The 20,890-nt window shown below is 38.2% G+C and overlaps 1 protein-coding gene across 8 annotated transcripts in view; it reads right to left on the bottom strand.

Annotated features, from left to right (window-relative positions):
* Lcorl (ligand dependent nuclear receptor corepressor like) overlaps window positions 1–20,890 on the bottom strand; it is a 161,849-nt gene that overhangs the window by 1,841 nt on the left and 139,118 nt on the right. The gene's annotated exons all lie outside the window — the stretch shown is intronic.

Here is a 20,890-nt window from a genome sequence, read left to right as displayed (position 1 = left end):
AGAACACCATTTAACATACTGGCAGGGCTCCACCTTTAAGCATGTGAATTAATATATCATGACCAACTAGAACTACTTTAAGAAGGAATTAACATTTGTTGAATGCCTACTGTGTTTTACCTACATTCACATGGAATTACCTCATTTGAATCTCACAATTAAGCAACATGTGCATATTTACAATGAGAAAGTCAATCTTTGAAAGTACAAATACATCTGATGCCATACTTTTTCTTTGCTGTAGATCTTGTCTTAGAGTTCTCCAGTAAGGCTGCTATGTAAGAAAGATGGTTCTGTGATGGAAGAAGAGTGCCTGGTTTGGCTAAGTAGTGGATAGTCAGCACAGGAACATTTATGGTTCCCACATGATATTTAATGCTCTTACCTTTTTCATAAAACTCTTAAATTGACTGGGAAGATGTGGACTTCTTTGAATTTGGGTTAGGTTGGTCAGACCTCTTCATCTCCCCTAATGCATACCTTCTATTTTTGAGAATACGGTTGACTTAATTCACATACTTATGGGCATAGTACTATCTGTTCCTGAAACTTCTATTTACTGAACATTTTCTTCCATTCTGCTCTACTATACCTTCCAGGCCTTGGGTCAGGCTTCAAGGCCTGATCCAAATTTTACATTTCTAACATTGATTGTGGGAAGCCTCTAATGAAAGCTTAGAGGAAATCTATGACAGAACCCCAAAACAAAATCACAATGGACATTTTAAACATAATGATGCTATGAACAACCAGCTTGGTGAAAGAGAAGTGAGCAAAGAATAATCAAACAAGAATTCTAGAAATGGCTGGCAGAACCAGAAGAAAAGTGGCAAAAAACTCAAAATACAATTTAAAGGATGGCTTAATGAAATGGAAGAAAATCAACAAAACAACTCAATGGAAGGCTGAAATCAAAGAAAACTAAGTTATAGTATTCAATAGATGGCTCAATGAGATCAAAGGCAATCAAAGTGACTAAGAGCTTGAGAGATGGCTTAGTGGGTGAAGTGCTTGCCTACGAAGCCCAAGGACCCATGTTCCACACTCTTGGTCCTGTGTAAGCCAAATGCACAAGGCAATGCAAGCACTCAAGGTTGCACATGTGCACAAGGTGGTTCACACATCTGGAGTTCAATTAAAGTGGCGGGAGGCCTTGGCGTGCCAACTCTCTTTTATTAAAAAAAGTCCAGTCTCTTGGGCTTGCATCAAAAGAAAAGATCAAGAAGAGGCTAAGGGAGGAGAATCAAGAAATAAATGAGTTCCTAGGTAAATGGAATAAACTCAGGACATGACCAAATGCAGGAATGAATTCTAAGAGACAATCAGGTCAAGTGAGAAATGAAAATGGAATGCAAGCAAAAAATGGAGATAGTGAAAAAAAATAACAAAGGCTGGTTTAATGGCTCAGAGGTTAAGGCTCTTGCCTGAAGAAAAATATAATGGAAAGCAAAAATGTAATAGCAGGCTTCCAAGAAAGCCTTACCAACAGAATAGAACATAGGGAGGAAAGAATATCAGAACTTGATATGACAGATTAAATAGATCAGGATTCCCACAGCAATGTTCAAAAAAGTGTAAATGAAACAAAAAACTGGATTTGGTGCATACAAGAAGAAGAAAAAGTAAAGGCCAGGGGCACAGTGAATATTCTCAACAAAATTACTGAAGAAAAGTTTATAGGAAGTACACAGGACACCAAAGAGGAATAGAGAAGAGATTCTCCATGTCACATTATAATTTGAGGTGGGGCGGGGGGAGGGACAACTAAAGAGAAAACAAGGAGAGGATGAAAAGCTGAAAGGAAAACAGATCATTACATACTTAATTTAGCCCATCAGGATTATATGAGATTTAAAAATGGAAACTAAAAGTTTGGAATGGAATCAACAGTTAATACCATGCAGGTCAATGCAAACTACTATTCCTAGCAAAATTATCCCTCATATAGAAGGTGAAAGAAAAACTTTTCATGATATCTTCCACCATCATGAATATATGAATAGTAAGCCAGCCCTTCAGAAAACACTACAAGGAATATACCACAAAGAAGAGATGAACAAACACACATGTGACGCTACAGGAGAGAAAATAAAACTAGTAAACACAAAAGCATAAGAAGACCAAGAAAACACCATGCTATGGAAAGCCTTCAACCTGATAGGGAATAACACACTTCACAGTTATAACTCTGAACATTAATGGATTCAAATCTCAGGTAAAAGATGGAAGTGAATAGGCTGCATCAGAAAACTGGACAATCTATTTGCTCTCTATAAGAAATTTACCATTAAGGAAAGATGCAACCTCAAGGAGAAAGGATGGAAAAAGATATTTCAAGTAAATGAAAATAAGAAGAAACAGATGTGGCTATACTAATAATGGACGTAAAAGCATGCAAAGACCAAGAAAACACAAATGCCACAAAATTTTAAACATGACAGAGGTTAATTCACATCTCAGTATTATAACGTTATCTGATTCAATTCCTAAGTCAAAAGACAGGTTAACAGAACTGTATTGGAAAGCTGGATCCATCCATTTTCTGTTAACAACAAAAAAAAAAATCTATAAAAGATAAACACCATCTTAGGGTGAAAGTATGGAAACAGATATTCCAAGTAAATGCAAACACACACACACATACAAAAAAAAAAAAAAAAAAACAAAAAAAAAAAACAAAAAAAACAAAAAACAACCAACAACAACAACAAACAATCCAGGAGTGGCTGTACTGATTTCTGACAAAATAGACTTTAAATCAAAAATAAAGACCACTTCATACTCATTAAAGAAACAGTTCAACAAGAGAATATTATAAATTTATACAAACTAAACACAGGAAACCAAGTTTTCTAAAGCAAAATCTAGTAGATAAGAAACTATATTGTACATATATACATATTGTATATATGTAAGTACAATGATTGTGATGGGGAGGTAATATGATGGAGAATAGAATTTCAAAGGAGAAAGTGTGGGGGGAGGGAGGGAATTAACATGGGATTTTTTTTTTATAATCATGGAAAATGCTAATAAAAATTTTAATAAAAGAAATAAAAATTAAAAAAACACAAAAACTTAAAAAAAATAAAATCTTGAAAAAAAAGAAATCAGATATAAATCCCAATAAAATAATATTCAGGAGATGCTAAGACAGATCATCTACACAGAAATTAAGCTGAGGGCTGGAGAGATGGCTTAGCGGTTAAGCGCTTGCCTGTGAAGCCTAAGGACCCTGTTCGAGTCTCGGTTCCCCAGATCCCATGTTAGCCAGATGTACAAGGGGCGCACGTGTCTGGAGTTCGTGTGCAGTGGCTGGAAGCCCTGGCGCGCCCATTCTCTCTCTCTCCCTCTATCTGTCTTTCTCTCTGTGTCTTTCACTCTCAAATAAATAAATAAAATATGAACAAGAAATTAAGCTGAAATAAAGGAGCAAAGCAACACCATACACAATTGGACTTAAGAGACATCTGTAGAACATTTTATACTATATAAAATATACATTCTTCTCAGCAGCTCATGAAACATTCTGCAAAATAGATCTTATATTGGGACATAAAACGTCCACAAATTCAGAAGGATTGATATAACTCCCTGTATTATCTGACCACAATTCAATACCTGCAGGTTGAACTGTTAAACAATGAATGGGTTGTTGGAGAAACAGAAAAGGAAATCAAATTTGTGGCCGAATGACAAAACACAAAATGCTAAAACCTATAGTACATAATGAAGGCCAGCATAAGAAGGAAGCATATGCCTACATTAAAAAATAGATGTCAATCAGGCTGGAGAGATGGCTTAGCGGTTAAGCGCTTGCCTGTGAAGCCTAAGGACCCCGGTTCGAGGCTTGGTTCCCCAGGTCCCACGTTAGCCAGATGCACAAGAGGGCGCATGTGTCTGGAGTTCGTTTGCAGAAGCTGGAAGCCCTGGCGCGCCCATTCTCTCTCTCCCTCTATCTGTCTTTCTGTGTCTGTCGCTCTCAAATTAAAAAAAAAAATTTAAAAAAGATGTCAAATAAAATGACTATTCATCAGATGGTGTCAGAAAAGCAAGAATAGTCCAATTCCAAAAGTACCAGATAGAAATGACCAAGATAAAGCAGAAATCAGTGAATTGGACATAAAACATTTTGTAAAAATTTCAAAAAAAAAAAAAAAAGATTTCTGTATGTAGTGGTGTAATCCCACTTATAATCCCAGCACTTGGAAGGTAAAAGTAGGAGGATTATAGTGGGTTTAAGGCCACCTTGAGACTACATAGTGAATACCAGGTCAGCTTAGGAATGACCTTTCCTCAAAAATCCAATAAATAAATACACAAACAAAGATTTATAAACCCCTGGCCAAATTGATAAAAAAAAAAAAATGAGAAGCTGAAAATAAAAAAGATTAGAAATGAAATGTAGATGTCCCAAGTGATACTAATGAAATTAGAAGAATTATCAGAACATATTTCAAAATACTATAGTCCACAAGGTTGGAAAACCTGGTCTACCAATTTTGGATGAATTTCTTCACTGAAACAATCTACCAAATTTAACCCCAAACCAATAAATTACTTGAACAATCCCATAAATCTAATCAAATTGAAAAAGTAATTAAAAGTCTCCCACCAAAAAAATCAGTCCAGGTCCAGCATCATCCACTTGGATCAAGTTGTTTTCATCCCAGGAATGCAGGGATGGTTAAACATATGGAAACTGACAAATGTAAAGCACCACATAAGCTTAAATCACATGATTATTTCAATTGATGCAGAAAAGTTTGACAAACTATAGTATCCCTTCGTAATTAAAACACTGAGAAACTAGGGATGGAGGGACCACATCTCAACATAATAAAAGCTATGTATAATGTACATAAGGACCAGATCACACTAAATGGGGAAGAACAGCATTCACATTAAGGTCTGGAATTAGACAGGGATGCTCATTTCACCACTGCTTTTTAACACAGTAGTAGAACTTTGCGCTCAAGCAATAATACAAGAGTAAGAAATTAAAGGGATACAAATTAGAAAGGAAGAAGTCAAGCTAGCCCTATTTGTAGATGACATGATTCTATACATAAGTGACCGAAAAGACACCACCAAAAACCTTCTAAAGATGATACATTCTTTCATCAAAGTGGCAGGATACTAAATCAACACTGTAGCCTTCCTATATGACAAACACATGTGGAAAAAGATGTGATACTATCCCGTTTTTAATAGCCATGAAAAAAATGAAATACACTGGAATATCACTAGCCAAGGAATTGGAAGACGTGTACAAAAAACAAACAATAAAAAAAAAAAAACACTGAAGAAAGTACTTGAGATATGAGATGATGGAAAGACCTCCTTATACTCATACATTGGAAGAATTAATATTCAAAGTTAATATAATAGACAGACTGGACACAATTCCATTAAAAATTCCTGCAACATTCTTCACATAATTGAATAAACAGCCTCAAAATTCCTATAGAAGAACTAAAAGCTTTGGATAATCAAAAATATCTTCAGCAAAAGAATTATGTCTGGAGGCATCTCCATACCTGATGTGACTATATACTACAAAGCCTTAGTACTAAAAACAACATGGTTCTGTCACAAAACAGACACAAAGATCAATGTAATAGATCAATATAACAGAAGACTCATCTCTAAATTCACCTATAGCTGTGTGATCTTTAACAGAGATGCCAAAAATGCACACTGGAGAAAAGACAGCATTTTCAAATTGTGCTCTTGCCTTGCACAAAAATAAACTCCAAATGCACTAAGAACCTCAATATAAGACCTAAAATTCTAAAATGACTAAAAGAAAAATAATAGGAAGAATATTTCATGTTACAGGCATAGGGGAATATTTCGTGAATAACCCAGTAGCCCAGGGAATTAGACAAACATTCAACTAATGGAACCTCATGAAACTCAACAGCGATTGTATAGAAACCATCAACAGAGTTAATAGACAACCTACAGAACGGGAGAAAATTTTCACCGACTATACCTCCATTAGAGGACTAATATTTATAATCCAGAAATAACTCAAAGAGCTAATAAAAATGTCAGTCCAATAAACAATGGGGTAAAGAATTGAACAGAGACTTCTCCAAGAAATACAAATGACCATTACACACTTAAGAGATATTCAACATCTTTAATCATCAAAGAATGCAAATCAAAATGATCTTGAGATTCCATCTCACTCCAGTCAGAAAGGCATTCACAAAAATTTCAAGGACATCAACTGCTGTCCAGGCTGTGGGAAAAGAGGACCCTTATTTACTACTGGTGGGAGTGCATACTTGCACAACCACTGTAGAAATTGTTTTGGAGGTTCCTTAAAAAGATGAAATTAGTGTTGAAGAGACAGTTCAGTAGTTCATACAAAGCCTAAGGTCCCATGTAAAGCCAGGTGCACAAGGTGGTGCATGCATCTGGAGTTTGTATGCAGTAGCTGGAGGCCCTGGTGTGCCCATTTTTTTTCTCTCTCCTCTCTATCTGTATACATACATACATACATACATATATACATACATACATACATACATCATACATATCTGCCCCCCCAATAAAATATTTGTTTTCAAAAAAAGATGAAAATATATTTACCATCTGATTCAGCTATTCCACTTCTGGGCATATACCCTAAACACTTTATTCTTTACCACAAAGACTTGCCCAGCCATGTTTGTCACTGCTCTATTCACAATAGCTAGGAATTGGAATCAGCCCAGATGCCCATCAAGTGATGAATGAATAGTGAAGATGTGGTACATATACACAACAGAATTCTCAGCAGTAAGGAAAAATGAAATGAAATTTTTATAAAAATGGATAGAGTTGGAAAAAAAATTCTAAGTGAGGTCACATAGGCTCAGAAAGACATGTTGTTTTGGTTCTTAACTTGGATCTATTGTAGATAAGTCTATATAGTAGTGTGCACAAAATTAGAATTGGGCCAGGATAAAGGGGAAGTAGAGGAGGAGATACTTGACAGTCAAATAAGGGAAAGAATATAAGGATGGGACACTCTTGGAGGTATAGAGGTTAGGAAGGATGGCTAGCAGAATCACACAAAACTTAAGACAATATAAATCAGCACCACAGAGACTTTTCTTTTGAATAGCATTCTACAAGATATAATCCATAAAGGGTGAGAGGTGAAGGTCTGAATAAAAACATGCAGTAGAAGGTGGAAAAAGCTTAACGTTAAGTCCATGGGCTCTGGTTGGTAAATCCCAGACCCAGATTTTGGTTACCTCCATAATGTGCTGCTGGTCAGGAAGACCCATAAGGCACTCATGCAGTCCATTGCCAAAGCACTTGGTTACCAGACCTAAAAAGTTAAGACCCTATTGTAGAAGACACCATAGGCTATGCTCATCAGTCACAATGCTGAAACTGAGAGGGAAGCTGGTTCCCACCTGGCTTGCCCTTATAGTGCTGGAAGAGGTACGAAAGCTGCTGGAGGGACAAAGTTCACGAACAGCATGAACAAGAAGGGGACCCTGCAAGCTACAAAACCACCCAGCCAGACAAGAACTTGTAAAACAGTACAACAGTAACACATAGACTTTGCAGGTAACCAACTGCTCTCCAATTGGACATGAAGCCCACTCAACGTGAGGGAACTCATACCTGGTACTGGGAACCAAGTCAAAAATCCATGGACAGGAAACTCAAGAGACAATACAGAAGATCCCACTGTCCTCTGAATAAGAAGAGTGAGCATACACATCAAAACATCTCTCAATTAACTACACATATCCCCATCAAGTTGTTCTCACTCCTGATTGGAGAATCTTTTATTTTACAGATGCCAGAGAATACAGAGGAGATCCAAGATCAATCAACATGACAAAGCCAGCTTCAGGGAAATGGAGATGGACAATATGCTTAATCAAAGTCTATTAGAGTACAAATCCACAGAGAACTCAGTACTAATTCATACGGTTAATAGGCTTGCCTTGGCTCAGGAAACATTGCAGAAGAGGGGTCAGAAAGATTTAAGATCCATAGAGTGGGTATGAATACCCTGAGGCACAGCCTTCCACCCAGAGAAAAACTGAGGTCTTCATGAGCCCACAGTGACTACCAATAACCCCAAAGATGAGGGTTCTTAAGGCAATGAGAACCAGGGGTGAGGAAATAGAAGTATAACCAGTTAAAAAATTAATATTTTGAATTTTGGGGTGGGGCGGGGCTTCTTCATGGATATAAGATATGGATGTCTTATAATCCTGTCTAGATCTGAAAAAGGAGGTTAATATTTTTAGCTCTGGAGATGAATGTGCTGAATGTTCAGTATTGCTCAACAAAAATAGAAATCATAATGAAACATTGAAAATAATGTGCAGCTCTTTAAAATCATACAGACCTGAAAGTCCAAAGGTTAGCCAGCACACTCACTGTTATGCTTTCAGTCTCTTCCACAGATCAATATACTGACTCATTTGATCTTAACTGTTAGTTCAGAGACCACATCACTCTTAAGCCTTTCCTTTTTTATAAAAAAAAAAAATTATTTATTTATTTGAGTGACAGAGAAACAGGCCGATAGAGAGAGAGAGAGCGAGAGAGAGAGAGAGCGAGAGAGCGAGAGAGCGAGAGAGCGAGAGAGAGAGAGAGAGAGAGGGAGGGAGGGAGGGAGGGAGGGAGGGAGAGAGAGAGAGAGAGAGAGAGAATGGGCATGCCAGGGCCTCCAGCCACTGCAAACGAACTCCAGACACGTGCGCCCACTTGTGCATTTGGCTAACGTGGGTCCTGGAGAATAGAGCCTTGAACTGGGGTCCTTAGGCTTCACAGGCAAGCGCTTAACTGCTAAGCCATCTCTCCAGCCCCTACTCTTAAGCCTTTCTGAACTGCATCTATGAATCTTCCCACTTGTTTTGATTTGAGATTTGTAGTTGCAAGTGACATGGCTAAGTTCACATTCCAGTAAGGTATTTCTGATTTATTTTGTTTGATTTGCTATTCAGGAAGCCCAATCTGTTAAACCATGTTTTGCCACCACTGCCATTTCAGGTTTCTCCCCAGGCTCAGTCCCTTTCCAATGAATGATATGATTCTACTTTCTATGAGTAGATTCTTGGCAAAACAACAAACTAAGTTAGTTTACTAACCATCAAAACATTGAAAGTTAAAATAAGATTAACTAACTGAATATATGTTTAAAAATCTTGGCTTGATAATGACAAAGGGATCAAGATTATTCATATCTAAAATGTTGGATTTTCAAAAATCTTACAATATTCAGGTGTGGTGGCACATGCCTTCAATCCCAGCATTTTGGAGGAAGAGGCAGGAGGATCACCGTGAGTTTGAGGCCATCGTGAGACTACATAGTGAATTCCAGGTCAGCCTGGACTAGACTGAAACCCTACTACTCAACCCCCCTTCCGCCCCCCCCCCAAACCTTACAGTAGTTTATGATCACAGGTTTTTGTTTTGCAAGGCAATATTTTTCATTTTTCTTCCAACGAGGATAGCTACATTTATTTTCATTACTAGTATTTTTAAAGTTAAGTTTTTTTTGTTTTTTGTTTTATGAGGTAGAATCTCACTCTAGTCCAAGGTGGCCTGGAATTCACTATGGAGTCAGTCTGGCTTGAAACTCATAGTGATCCTCCCACCTCTACTTCCCTGCCTCCTGAGTACTGAGATTAAAGGCATATACCACCATGCCTGGCTGCCTGTTTATAGATACTTTTTGAGAATTCAATACAACTTATAAAAAAATATGGTAACCAAGATACACTGACTACTAAGTATGAAACTAAATAAATCACAGGCAAATCTTGGTCATAAACACAACAAAATTTATTTTATTTGCTATTTGGTTCACAAATATATATTTACCTGACAAAATTCATACTTTCAATAATTCTACTATTGTCCTTTTCCATACTTAAAGACTTCTTTTAACAGTAAATTTATTTTCTATAGTGGTGTTGCTACATGTGTGGGTATACAGACCACAAGGATGCACAAAAATATGTATGGAGAAAAACATTAGAAATGGGTGACTAATCACTATTGTTATAAAGACTGACATGTAATCCACATACACTTAAGCTAGAGGGAATAGAAAGTGTGAGCTTTATGGCCTATAGACTATACTTAGAAGAATATACTATGAAGTGCTTATATCCACACTATGTGGATAAACTGGTTGGACATTAGAACTACAAGGTAACATTTTTGTTATTTGTTTTTAAAAATTTAATTTATTGAAAGAGGCAGAGAGAGACACAGGGCCTCCAACCTCTGCAAACAAACTCCAATGCTTGCCTGGAGAATCAAACTGGGATCCTTTGGCTTTGCAGGCAAATGCCTTAACCACTAAGCCATCTCTCCAGCCCCTTGGTTTTTAAGAGGTAGGGTCTCATTCTGGTCCACGCTGACCTGGAATTCACTATGTATTCTCAGGTTGGCTGTGAACTCAGCCATCCTACCCTCTGCCTCCCAAGTGCTGGGATTAAAGGTGGGTGCCACCATGCCTGCACCCCTTCTTTTTTAAAGTAGGGAAACTATGATGTAGAAAAATAAAGTTTTTAGCCAATATATATTCTGTACTAATGAGAATCCATTAGTAATCAGAGCTCTTTTAAGTTCTATTCTCAATACAAGAGTTGGTTACTTAATCAACATATGAATTCTGCTGATACTAAGTTTCAGTCTGTGCTGGTCTGAATGTAAATGTCTCCTATAGCATCTAGTGTTTATGACTATTCCTTTCTTAGTCGTCAGCTGGTTGAGTCTTTGAGAGGTGGAGTCTTGCAGCAGGAGGTGTGTTTCTGGAGGGAGGCCTTGGGATTGATGAGTCCAGCTCCAGTGTTCAGAGCCAGCTCACTTACTGTTCTCTCTCTCCTGTGGGTATATGAAGTGAACCAGCTGCCAAGCTTTTCTTGGCCATGATGAAACTTCCTGTCAAAACTGTAGCCTGAAATAAATCCTTTTTTCCCATAAGCTGCCTCTGGTTGGGTGTTTTGTCCCAGCAACGAGAGAAAGTAACTGCTATGTTGTTGACCTAGACAAGTAAAGTTAATATTCTTCAGTCTTACTTGTATCCATAAGAAAGATTTTAATGGCCTCTTGCCTACTTACCTTATAGAGTTATCATGATCTAAGGAGAACCAATTTGCTCACTTAAGGGGATGACATTATATATATAAGTATGTACATGGGTATATGTATATAAGTAGAGGAACAGATTGTTGGGCTTGGAAAGGCCTAAGTGAGGTCAGGGGAACACAATGAGTAAGGGAAGGGTAGGGAGAGGATTAACCAAAATCTAAGAGAGTATAAGTAAGTCATATGGAAACCTACTATTTTTGGACAGTGGCACATCCTGAAGCCATAGACTGTTACTGGAAAATTTTCAGTGCCAGTGATGGGATACCTTCCAATGAGTTGTTGGCCAGGGAGGTCCCTGATGGCCCCAAAATATTAAAGGCCATTGCTGAGGCTTTTGGTTTCCCATCAGGAATAGATGGTAAAAACCTACTGCTAAATACTCCACATGGCTGGGCTGCAAGGTCGCTGAGAAATCTTGCTGGAGCTGAGCTGAAAATCTCCCCTGTGTAAATCAGCTGACAGAAAGCTGGAAAAGGTTATGCTGCATGTAGCTCCAGGGGGAGAGAGAGAAATCACCAGTGGAGATAAACAACAGTGGACACTGCAAGCCTTAAGTTTGGCCAGCTAGGACAAATGAGGTGACAGGTGCAACAGTGGTATATTTTTTATGGGGGAAACCAACTGCTCTCTAACTGGACTGGAGGCCTGCTCCACATGAAGAAATACATGCTTGATCCTGAAAAACCTATGACAGGGGAAGTCTTTAGCCCTAGGTATATAACACTTTTTGGTCTCTGGCTATATGCATATATGCTTACCAAATGGCCTGATAAGAACTTCTCATAATGTTCATACCCATATCTTTTTTTTTTTTTTTTTAATGAGAGGAATGGGATTTATTTCAGGCTTCTAGATCCAGCGGAAGTTCCATAATGGGTTAGTTCAAGCTGACCCCCTTTCACAGATCCACCAAGAGAGAAAAAACCGCCAGCAGCTACAACAAAGCATGGCAAGCAACCAGCAACAAAACACCAACAGCGAAACAGCGGGGACCCAGGCAATGCTCACTCTGCTTACCTTAGGCTCATACCCATATCTTAATGCTACTGGTTACAGAAGCTTCTCTTTTCAGATGGTACTGAACTCTTGGATGACTCAAAAGTCACCACAGTGCTGAGAAAAAGTGACAGAAAAGTGGTCAGCACTGAAATATCTCTATCACAGCTTGCAAGGTGCAGGGTCCATTGAGGAAGAGGTGTCAGAAAGAATGTAAGAGCCAAAGGAGGGGTAGGACTCCTTACAATGCACACTTCCAGACACAAAATAGGATCTGGATATCCATAACCTTGCAGTGCATGGCACTACCTACACAAGACCATCATAAAAGGAGGAAAAGATGATATCAAAACAAAAGAGAAATTTATGGGGGGGGGAATATGATGGAGAGTGGAGTTTCAAAGGGGAAAGTGGGGAGGAGAGGGACTTATCATGGTTTATTGCCTATAACTGTGGAAGTTGATAATAATAAAAAAGTTTTTTAAAATGCAGAGATATATACCAATGCAAATGTTTAATACTATATGTTTAGATAAAAGGAGGAAGCTGCTGCAGGAGAGATATTTGTAGTCAGGTTTCTTCCATGAAACTAAGACCCTTAATGGAAGCTGAGGGCTGGGAGGGAAAAAGAGACCCTGAAATAGATACCTAGTCATGCAAGGCTCTTTTCAATAGTAGTACTCTCATGGGCTCCAAGATACCTAGTAGAGTATGTACATTTGTAACACACCTTTAGAAGGTCATGGAAATTCAAACAATGGTTTATGACACCTGGAAATTTAGTATGTCTAGCTATAATAATTTAGATATGCTTACTTACTGTTGAAGATATGTGATATTTCACTTCTGTCATATGGACAATAAACTAATGTTAACTATGTGATTACTTACAATTGACTTTAATGCCAGCTAGCCAACCTTCAGGAAATAGTAAATTATAGGATGATCTTCATCAGTTCACAGTGGATAAAAAGCTTATGGTGTGAGCATTAAGACTTGAACTTGGATTTCCAGTACCCTCAGGTGTGGTGGTGCACATACCATTAATTCCAACACTGGAGCAACAAAGACTAAGAATATTGAGGGCTTACTGGTTAGCGAGTCCAGTCAAATTGTTGAGATGTAGTTTCAGTGAAAGACCCTGTCTTAAAGAATAGGAGAATACTTGTAGAAAACATCTGATGTTGACTTTTGTCCTCTATATGCATGTCCACACATATAAGAATGTGTGTGTATGTACACACATACCAGAGTTTGATGGGATATATATTGCCTGATTATGGATAAGCTGGATTCTAGTACAGGATTCAGATTTTGTATAGTTACTGCAGTGTACCTGACACCATCAAATGTGATAAAAAATTTAAATTCTAGAAGATTATTTTCTCCTAGACATGGTAGAAACTGACCAAATATCTATTATAGTTCAGCTCTATAGTTTGGTGTCCCACAAATCTATTCAAATGAAAGGTCAAGTTTAGTCCAAAACTAGAAGAAAGTATATTCATGAAATAGACACTTTTGATTCAGTAAGCCATTATTTAAGTGCAGGGTCTTTGGTCTGTGAGGAGCCAGCACATGTTCACCAGCCACTCCATGTGGTCACTGAATACTTAACCAAGGGTTGTGATGTGTCCATACAAAGTGTGTTCTTAATAAAAAGCAAATAATAAAGACCTTCTTCAGTATATTAATAACGTAAAACGTATGAAGTGTGTCTTCAAGATTTTGCAGCTTGGTAAGGGCATAGAGAAATAATATATTTATGAAATTATAAAAAAATTAAAAACATGTAATAAAGGAGTAGCTAAGGACTAAAGGCTTACAGAAAAGGGAAAAATTAATGCCAACAGTGTGGGGAGACCAGGAGCAACAGCATTCATATAGGTCTTGAAGGATGAGGTGCTTAGGAAACTTTGGCAAAAGAAGGTTTTCTAGAGTATGAGTTCTGACCCTGAACCCACCTCACTGTGAATTCCTTTACCTTTTTAGGCTTTAACTGGAGAGTAGTTGCTATTTGATGGAAATGGATGTTAATTTATGCAAAACAGTGGCCTAGAGACTAAACATACTAAAATTTCTGCCCCACTGACTGTACACATCAATGCTTCAACAAATGTGAGTTAAAAATAAAACGGTATAAGTGTTTTCACTGATGATAAAACACGGCAAATATGTGTGTATGATGTTTCTGCAGTGTCCCTGGACAGGTTACACAAGGATATAATAATGGAGAAAGATAATGTAATGGTTTAATTTTTATTTTCTGGGCTTAATGAGTAGAGGGATCGGCAACTGTAAAAGATCTATAGAATCTAGCAAGGTACCCATGGTCTGCCAACTGAAATTGCAGTAAATCCTTTCTTTTAGGTGGCAAAATGCAAAAGATTTTAGTTTTTTTTTTTTTTTAATTTGAAAGGAGATGGGGGGGAGAGGGGTGACACAGAGACAGACAGAGTGTGAATGGGCACACCAGAGCTTAGAGCCACTGCAAATGAACTCCATACACATGTCCCTTGTGCATATGGCTTATGTGGGTCCTGGGGAATGGAACCTGGGTCCTTTGGCTTCACAGGCAAATACCTTAACCACTAAACCATCTCACCAGTCCCAAGACTATAGTTTTTACATGTGTTTCTTGTGTGTTTAGGTTTATAAGTACACGGGTGTCCACGTATGTGTCTTCATATGTATGTAGAGGCCAGACGACAACCATGAATGTTGTTCTTCAGGTATCCTCCAACTTTTCTTGAGATAAGGTCTCTTATTCAGCAAGCCCCAGGGGTTCACCTGTCTCTGCCTCTCCATTGTTGGGATTACAAACATGTGCAGCCACTCCCTGCTCTTTAAGTAGGTTCTGGATATCAAACTCAGGTCCTTATTCTTGTAAGTCAAGTACTTTACTGACTGAGCCTCCTCCTCAGCCTTGTATATATGTCTCTTCCCGTGCCCCCGTACTTATCAACCTAGTTTTAAGCATTCTAGGAAACACTGTACCACTGAACTATATCCCCAGTCTTAAAAAAAAAATTTCCAATGATAGGTCCATAGTAGATAATTTTAGAGAAGAAGTTTACTCTTTTAATGACTTGTTTATGATAATTTGATGTTGTTATTTGGAGGAACAGGAAAGCATAGTGGTCAGGAACAAGACTTTGAAGCCCAAGAGTCCTGGAGTGTAATAATCAATATGGTTTGCTTATGCATGGGCCTAGAATGGTTCATATGCTAAAAGTTCTGTCCCAAATGTAACAATATTAGAAAGAGATAGGTCCTTTAGGACACAGGGCCTAGTGGGAGATGGCTGGGTAATAACTGCCTTTGTGGAGAGATTATTGCTGATCTTGGGGAATGGGTTGGGCTTACAAGAGGAAACTAATTCTTCGAGTAGGTTGTTATAGAAGAGCAAGCTTGGCTCTTCCATGCTCGCTCTCTACTTTCCTCTAGGAGCACATGCCAGCATCATGTGCTTGATTTTCATAGATGTGAGCCAAATAAACCTTATTTCTTTAGTATGCAATGTACTGTGCCTTAAGCAATATATCACAACAGGTATTTTAATACCCAATAAGTAAATAAATATTATGCTACCTAAAATTTAGTAGTGTGAAATTAAGAGCAATTATCAAGTTGGCAATTTAAGATCATGGCATCTCACAATAAAAGACTGCAGATTATGACATGTTTTAAAATACCGTATCTCTGAGAAAGAGACACAACTACTGAGCAGAGAACATGGCCAACAGGACTGAATGGTGCCAAGAAAGAAAAAAAAAAAATTAAACAAAAAAGATTGGCTTTATCAATGTGAGGGTCAGTAGTGGCTTTAACAAGTACTGTTTTTAAATAAAAATACTGGAAGTCAAGCAAGTCAAATCATCTAGCTCTAATGGGTTAACTTGAGGAAAATGAAAGATTTACTAAAATCTTATTCATAGCATGCAGATTAGATTATGGCATGCTTTAGAATCTTTTTGGGCCCTGTTTTCATCTGCTTTTTCAGGAGCCTATCCATGACCCTAATATTGTTCCTCTTTTTTGGTATGTCATCTATGGCAAGTGAAATGGATTAAGAGCTCTATGTCTTTACCTATTCCTTAGTTCATTCTTTTGTTTTGTTTGTTTATTTATTTGGGTATTTCGAGATAGGGTCTCAGCTTAGGCTGACCTGGAATTCTCTATGTAGTCTCAGGTGGCCTTGAACTCACAGTGATCCTCCTATCTGTGCCTCCCAAGTGCTGGGATTAAAGGCATGCACTACCATGCCTGGCTCTAAATTCATTCTTTTGTCTTATCATTTTACAGTGTTTTCCCATTCTGCCTCACCAATGGAGTTATATGTAGTTTGTTAGTAAATATGATGGAAGCTGATAGGCAAAACTCCTAGATGGATGAGAGGTACACAAAGCAGAGATACATGAGGGAGCACAACCCAAACCACCATTCTCTCCTGAGTGTGATAAATGCTTAATCAAGCTAGTTAGTGTTGAGGTGCTAATGCAGCATTGTTGAAATAGCAAATAATGGAACACCTTGTTAATCAGATCCTTACCATGATGCCTGAGTATGTGCAAGGTATTAACCTGAGTAAGATGTTACCCATTACAGCCAGATGACTTGCCTGGCTTCTAGCATTTTTATTCCAGGAAAATAGTACTTGTTAAAGCCACTACTGACCCTTACGTTGATAAATCCAGTGATTTTTCTTTCTTTTTCTAAGTTTCATGGCAGCATTCAAGTCTGTAGGTCATTTCCTCTGCTCAACACTTGTGTCTTCCCCTCAGAATATTTGGGAAGCAATTCAGGTAAATCAGTCATGAAAGTGTCTCTAATCTGATGTGATGGGTATCCTAAGAGAAGACACCAGAGTCCTCTCTGACATGTAAGAGCACAATAAGAAGGCTGCCTGTACTGTAAGCTAGAAGAAAACAATCAGCAGAAACCAAACCCTAATGGACCTTGCTCTTTGGCTTCTCAGCCCTAGAAGAGAGAGAAAAGAAACAGCCACAATTCCAATACTTCTTGTCAGTCCACCTAGACTAAGCTATCCTGTTTTTGGAAACACTTCAAACACACCACCAGCTTTTCCTCTTGTCTTTTGTTTGTATTACAAATCATTCTACTTGAACTGGACAATAAAGGTAGGATTTTCTCAAGGATGAGTGACAGGCTTTCTTTTCTTCTTACTCTGTATGCTCTCCTTAGAGGTCCTCATCCATTTTTAGTTGTATGTATCAGTGGTGTCCTTGGTATCCCACCTCCTCCTACAGCTTGTGTACGGTTTCCTAATCCTCAACCCAACTCCCTTCAACAGTCATTTTATAGTTCAATATTTATAACATAGTTTATTATGTTTTTTGTTTTGTTTTTGTCTCCCACTTAAGGACTATGATCTTTGCTGTCTTGTTCAGTATGTATCTCTAGGCTTCAGCACATGAACAACTTGGTGATTCTTTGTTGAAGGGATAAATCTGGGACTTCTGAGTTTGGCCACAAGAAAGTAATAGGGCAAGAATCATTCTCTCACTTTAGAACATCTTAAGCATAAAGATAGAATCTACAAGATGGGGTTGAAACGTGGGCTGACAGGCAGTATGGAACGCTGGTGATTCCTAAAAGAAGATAAAAGCCCTAAAACTGCACTGACTTGATGCTTGGTCATTTTTCAGGCTGCACGACATGGGAAGAAGCCCAGGAGACCTGTGGAAATACCCCTTAGTCTAGGAGACAGTTTAAGAGTTTGGGAACCGAGTGTGGCTAGGATTTGGGGACAAGAAAGAAACCTGTGTGTATATTCCAGAGACATCTTAGAACACTTGTGCTTTTAGACAAACACTGAGGTGGGAGTCACAGCATAAATACTTCCCAAGACTGTAAAAGGGGACAAAGTGCAAAACTGATAGCGGACATACAGGATGATATAATTTGCATTTATACTTATCAAAACTGAAAAACCTAACACATGAGGACCTTAGTAGAGTCTTCATGTGGGTTTTGAATGATCTCATTTATAATGCCAAATTAGCCCAGAGTCGAGCTTCTCAACCATGGCATTTGGGGCACATGCATCTTTATTGTGAGGCTACATTATACACTATCAGATGTTCAACAACATTCTTGGTTTCTCACTAGATGCTCATAACAAAAAAGTGTTTCCATATAGCCAAAAAATCATCCCTAGTTGAGAACCATTACATTTCTCAGTAGGAATCAAAAATAAAAACATCCAGCTTGACAGAAAGCTAGAAGAAGCCATTCTGCATGCAGTTCAATGGGAGAGAGAGAAATCACCTGTGAAGATACTCAACAGTGGACACTGCAATCCTTATATTTGACCAGCCAGGCCAAATGAGCCAATGGGTACAATAGTGGCACGTCTGTCATGGTGGAAACCAACTGCACTCTAATTGGGCTGGAGGCCTGCTCCATGGGAAGGAACATATCCCTGATACTGAAAACTTAAAACAGGGGTAGCCATGAACCCTAGGGTATAACATCTGCTGCTGTCTGGCTAAATGTATATACTATGCTTATCAAACTGCCCAGTAAGCGCTTCTCTTAATGTTCATACCCCTATATTAATGCTATTCTCACTTTTGGTAGAAAATCTTCTCTTTTCAGATGGCAGTGACCTTGGAATGACTCAGAAGGCACCATGGTGCTGGAAAGAAGTGACAGGAGTGCTCAGCACTACAATATCTCTATCACACCTTCCAAGGCTCAGGGTCCATTGCAGAAGAGGTGGCGGAAAGAATGTAAGGGCCAAAGGAAGGGTAGAACTCCTTACAATGTGCTCCCCTGACACAAAATGGCCTGGATATCCATGCCTTACACTACCTAACAAGACCATCATAACAGGAGGAAAAGATCATGACATCAAAATAAAAGAGAGACTGAGAGGGGGAGGGGACATAATGGAGAATGGAGTGTCAAAGGGGAAAGTAGAGGGAGGGAGGCCATTAATATGGGATATTGCTACAAATCATGGAAGTTGTTAATTAAAAATAAAATTTTGGAAAGAAAAAAAAGATCCAGCTCAAGACTAGGTAAAACTCACTGTGGCATCCCAGCTAAATCTGATCAGCTTGTAAAAATGGGAAAGATATCCTCAAGGAAATAAAATCAACCAATGGGAAGAGATAACTAACAAACATTATAAAATTATAATGCAACTCTGAACTTTAGAGGTGGCCCATGTAATTGATGACATGGGAAATATTCTGGATGGTATTAACAGTTTAGACAATATTAAAGAAATGGTCAATGCACTTGAAAATGTATGAATAGAACTCTTCAAAATGAAACAGAAAATTGAAAAAGTGATTAAAATGCATTATCAGTGGTTTGTGGAACAAAATACATCATAGGGGGAGAGCAGAGAGGGCCAGATACTTATCTGAAGAAATAATGGCTAAAGGTAGTCAACAAATCCTAAGCAGAGAAAATATTAAGGCAATAAGGCCAAGATTCTTCATAATGAAACTGCCCATGATATAGGCAAAAAGAAACACAACATCCAGAGGATCAAATGTAACTGGCAACACACTCAGCTTCACATAAAATAGAAGCCAGAAAACATCTTTAAAATACTAAGGGAACAGGTAAATTTGAATAAGGTTAAAGTCTGCAGTGCTAAAGATCAAGCCCAGAACCTTACACATGCTAGACAAGTGAGCAGCTCAAGCTCTTGTTTTATTGATAAGCTCTCTATGAACTCACTATGCAGTCCAGGAAGCCTCAAACTCATGATCCTCTTATGTCTTGACACCTGAGTGTGGGAATACCCATGGATGCCGCAAAGCCTAGCTTTAAAAAGAAAAAGAAAGAAAGAAAGAAAAAGGAAGAAAGCACTTCTAAAATGACAAGTGAAATAAGATATTTTTTCTAGACACAAAATGGCAAGGCTGAGTGAAAACATTCAGCATTATGACAATTAAAGGAAATGAAGTCAGTGGAGGTATTAATCTGTTAAAAAAAAAAAAAGAGCACCAGAAAAGGTAAATTTATAAACAAAAGCTGGATGTGGTGGTACACACCTTTAATCCCAGCACTGGGGAGGCAGAGGTAGGAGGATCACAGTGATTTCGAGGCCACCCTGAGACTATATAGTGAATTCCAGGTCAGCCCGAGCTAGAGTGAGACCCTACCTCAAAACAACAACAAAATTATAAACAAAATACTTGTTTTCCTACTTTAAAAATTGATTTGAAGGATGATTGTGTGCTACAGAGTAGAGATGTGTCTCAAAGTGCTCATGTGATACAAGTTTGTTCAAAGCACAGCATGCTGAGGCAGTGGAACTTCTAGGTGGGGGACAGGAGATGGAAGCTAATGGCAAGTGACTGGGTTACTGGGGGCTCAGAAGGGATTCATTCCTACCTTTTACAGAAACCCTATTTTTCATCTGCTCTCTTTTCATATGGTCATTTCACCTTCTGCCTCTTACATGTGACCCAGCTTTGGGGGCTTTACCAAAGACTCAATAGTTGAGACTGCTTCATAGTGAATGTTCAGTTTCCAAAACTGTGTAATATATAAATCTGTTTTCCTTATAATGTGTTATTACACAGATGTTCTTTCTATAGCACCAGAAGATGGACTAATTCCACTATGAAAAACAAAACTACTAAGAATATATTGAAAACATTATAGGAGCAAATTGAATGACAATATTAGCATAAAGCCTTGAAGAAAGAAAATGACTTGCACATGCTAGGCAACTGCTTTACCATGAAACTCTACCCCTAACTTTCTCTTTACAGTT

Source organism: Jaculus jaculus, chromosome 11, assembly GCF_020740685.1.
Source record: "Jaculus jaculus isolate mJacJac1 chromosome 11, mJacJac1.mat.Y.cur, whole genome shotgun sequence".
Lineage (NCBI taxonomy): Eukaryota > Metazoa > Chordata > Mammalia > Rodentia > Dipodidae > Jaculus > Jaculus jaculus.
This window is presented reverse-complemented; position numbering and strand designations above follow the sequence as displayed.